The following is a 4,325-nucleotide window of genomic DNA, read 5'->3' as shown; positions in this document are numbered from 1 at the left end:
GGACAATTTTTTTCTCAAAACTTTAAAAAAAAGGGCAAGTTGGATTAATCGATTTGTTTTGGGTTTACTAAGTAGGCATTGACAATTTGAAAACCCAGATTTTGAGTAATTTTCTTCAAGAACTTCATTGCATTCAACTTCACTTGCAAATGCAATCAACAAAACCAAAAACATCACCAAGCATAACCTTTCACGAGGTCCTCTTGTCCTCTTAGCAAAATTTGAATCCCTTCCAAATTTTCTCACAATACACGAATCCAATATATTCATCATTCACTAAGCTTTACCTCACTATATCCATATTCTTCCTTCTCTTTTTGCATCTAATATCATGTTCTTTTAAAAGTGTCGAAAGAAGATTAGATATGCACATCAAGCTTTATCTTCCCTTTGGTGTTTTAGCCTCTACCAATCTCATAACCAAAAGAATGAAAAAAATCACAAAAGCATAAACCAGAAGGGATAGATTATTATTAATGTACTAGAACATTAACTATAAAGTACTTCCAGATTCGGCATGAATTTGATGAGCTTGAGATGAAAATGACGTCGGTCTAGCTAAGAACGCTTGGCGACAAGGATTTTCAAATTGGGGTCCTTTTGCTTCAATGATGGTATGGGCTCAACTTAGACTATGTCGATAGCAACGTAGTGCTCTGGGAATGGCCTCAGCGACGTGATGGGGTAGACGGTGATGGATGACTTCAAAGATCGAAGTTGTAAAGAAGAGAAGGAGAGCTAATCTGAAATTTAGGGGGCTGTTCAAACGTTGAATATGATGTGGTGGGGGGTTTTTAACAAAGATTAATTTTAAAAACAAAAATTATGACAAGCCTACGGGAGCAGGGAGGGAGACTTCCTATCATGGCTCTTGACGAATGCAGAAGGAGAAGGAAGAAGATAGAGAAGAGAACGGTTTAGAGAGTTAGGGGGTGAACCCAAGAAAAATCAGCTCATCCCAATGAGAGCACCTGTCCTTTATTTGGTCAAACTTTGATTTTAATATTCAACGTTTCTCATATATAACAATAAGACAAAATTGCTCATTTTTTAGAAGTTATAAGATAAAATTGTTACAACTAAAAGATAAAAGTACTCATGTTTTTTTTTTAAATTTTTGAAACATTTTTTCTCTTAAATAGCTTTTACTTTTTAATTTTAGTCAAGTGAGCATGGCTTGTGTGTGCTCGATAGTTTGATTGTTTACCATTACCCTTCTCTCGCTATAATGGCTAGAGAGAACTAGGCAAAATAATATGCAAAAAATTTTTCATGAAAAAATTGCCTAAAAAAACCTTATCATAAATTTAATTGCTAAGAAAAAGTTGGGGCAAATTCTGAAAATGGGTCCTTTACTGGCATTAATTGCTATAGGCTAAATGAAATAAATATCCTTGCTAAAAAAATAAGTAAAAGTGGAGCAGAGTTTTTTGTTGTCAATATTTCACATAAGGTCATTCATTCTCAATATGTCACAAAGTCCTTTGCTGTCAATAATTTTATGTCAACACATAATACAAGGTCCTTCAACATTAGTATATTAAAGGTCATATGCAGGGGTCTTTAATCATATGTAGTGATTCTTTCACTATATGCATTTGTAGGGCTGTGCAATAGGTGGGACTGGTTGGCCCATAGGGCTGCTCGTGGCCCATCCTATTTTGTCCAAAATAGGCTGAGCCAGCCCGTACCTGTTTGTGGCCCGTTTGAAAACGGGCTGGGCAAGCTGCAAATAGGTCTAGTAGGCTAGCCAACCCATTTTGGACCAATAGCCCCTTTTTACCCTTAAAAAACATTATGCACTTATAATTCTTCTAATTTTACTTGTTAAACAATTCGAATATCATCATCCACCAAGAAAACAAACTCAATATTAGCAGTTATCTAAAGCATGTTTAAACTTTAATCTTTAAATTAAACATAATTAATTAAAACAACCATTCAAATTAAGAAATAATCTTTCCTTAAGGTAGACACGCACAATCACACATGAGCATGATGAAGCAAAGACAATGACGACTCTGGGAGAGACAAAGGTGACTTTGGGAAAGACTAAAATGAGTGAGAGTGGATCTGTTCTGGTGTGCTCTAGGACTTGGTAGTCTAATCGTTTGTGCAAAGGCTTAAAGTTGAGTATCAAGTAACTGTGAATGGTGACCTTGTCCAAGTTAGTGCCAAGTGTGAGAGCCAGCATCAAGCCGTTAGTGAGTAAGGCAAAGATGAGAGACAAATTAAGCCAGTGTTAGTGAGTAAGGTAGAGGAAGCCGACAGCAATTGAACTCTTAAGCTAAACTTGAACACAAAGCAATGGCAGTGAGCAACGGAGTAAGGTGAAGAGTGAAGAATTGAAGATGAGAGCCAGCATCAAGCCATTAGCGAGTAAGGCAAAGATGAGAGATAGAATGAGCCAGTGTTAGTGAGTAAGGTAAAGGTAGCCGACAGCAACTGAACTCTTGAGCTAAACCTGAACACAAAGCAATGGCAGCGAGCAACGGAGTGAGGTAAAGAGTGAAGAATTGAAGATGAGAACCAAGGGTTTTTGGTTTAGGAGAGTCAAAATCATTATCTCTAAAACTATCAAACACAGCGTGCTACTGCAAGAGAGACTACCAGCTTGCTTTTTTATTTTATTTTAAATGGGACAAGATATGAAGCCTGATGGCTAACCCATAGCTTGTCCCACCCATGTAAAAAAATGGGCTAGCCCATAATTATAGCCTGCCCATTTTTTCTTTAATGAAGTTGCCCATTTTTAAAAGGTACACGTATGTTGTGGGTTGTCTGTTCACCCCTATACATTTGAATTTTGATTATGTATAAAAAAAATTCATTTATTTGAATAATACTTTTGCATATTCTAAAATTTTTTAATTTAAAAACATTTTAGAATGCTAAAAGCAGGGGTCTTCAATTATATACAGTGATTCTTTCACTATATGTATTTAAACTTTAATTATATGTAAGAAAACTTCCTTTTATTTGAATGACACTTTTGCATCTTCTAAAACATGTTAACTTAAAAGCATTCTGGAATACTAGAAGTAGAGATCTTTAATTATATGTAATAATTTTTCCACTATATATATATTTAAACTTTAATTATATGCGAGAAAACTTTCATTTATTCAAATAGTGCTTTTGCATATTCAAAAAATTTTTAACCTAAAATAATTTTGAAATACCAGAAGAAAGAGTCCTCAATCATATGCAGTGATTCTTCCACTATATGCATTTGAATTTTAATTATATGTAAAATGAATAATGTTTTTGCATATTTGAATATTACTCATTAATTTTTCTTATAGATGCTTTTAGAAGCATATGCAATCTTTCTTCCTTAATAAGTGACTAATCTTCGATGAAATGTAAATTTCTTCCATATAGTAGAATAACACATTTATATATTTGAATAAATGAAAGGTTATTTGCAACTCCTTGAAGGATGCTTACATATAAAGTTGAAAAACGGGCGGGTCCGGCCTTTAAAGACTTAAGCCCTTAAGCCCAATTTTTTTAAAATACCTTATTTTTTAAAGTCCGACCCTTATATAAAGGGCTCAAGGCCAGGCCTGTAAGCCCTTATTATTATTTTTTTATTTTTAAAAATTTTTAAAAATTAAAGTTTTTAATTATAATATTTCATATGTTTTTTAAAAATACAAATTATATTATTTTAAAATTAAAAATAAATAATAAAAATTCTCATTTTAAAATATAAACATATATTCTAAAGTTTAGATTCAATTTAAAAATAAAAAAATCTTATTCTTAAGGGAAAAACAAAAACGAGCCTAAAAGGGCCGCTCGAGTCCAAACTTTTTTTTTAAGACCTATTAAGGCCAAACTTGAAAGCTCAATTTTTTTTAAAAAAAAATATTATTTTTTAAGCCCAAACCTTTATAAAAATGAACTTAAACAGGTGGTCCTTAAGACTCGGTCCTTATTCCTGACTCTACTTGCATATTGTTAAAGAAGGATCACATATGGTTAAAGATAATTTGCATATAGTCCTAAAATATGACATTAAGTGTAAAATTTTAAAAATATCAAAAATAATTTTTTAAATAAATGAAAGAAAAATTATATTTTTAAGATATCCAAAATGTATAGTTGAATATAGCTTAAACTTGAGGTTTGAATATTGCATTAATATTATTTTTTCAGAATATCACAAATGTATATTCTAAAAAATTACATAGAATGGACTTTATATTTGAATATGCATTTTGCATATTCTTAAAATTATATCATTTTACATGAAAATGCTAATAAATATTTTAAAAATACAAATGGTTATCTTGAAAATCTATATAAAATACACCTTA

The sequence above is a fragment of the Prosopis cineraria genome, unplaced genomic scaffold, assembly GCF_029017545.1.
Source record: "Prosopis cineraria cultivar Desert tree isolate PC_DT_omini unplaced genomic scaffold, ASM2901754v1 PC10, whole genome shotgun sequence".
Classification (NCBI taxonomy): domain Eukaryota; kingdom Viridiplantae; phylum Streptophyta; class Magnoliopsida; order Fabales; family Fabaceae; genus Prosopis; species Prosopis cineraria.
Note: the sequence above shows the minus strand (reverse complement) of the source record.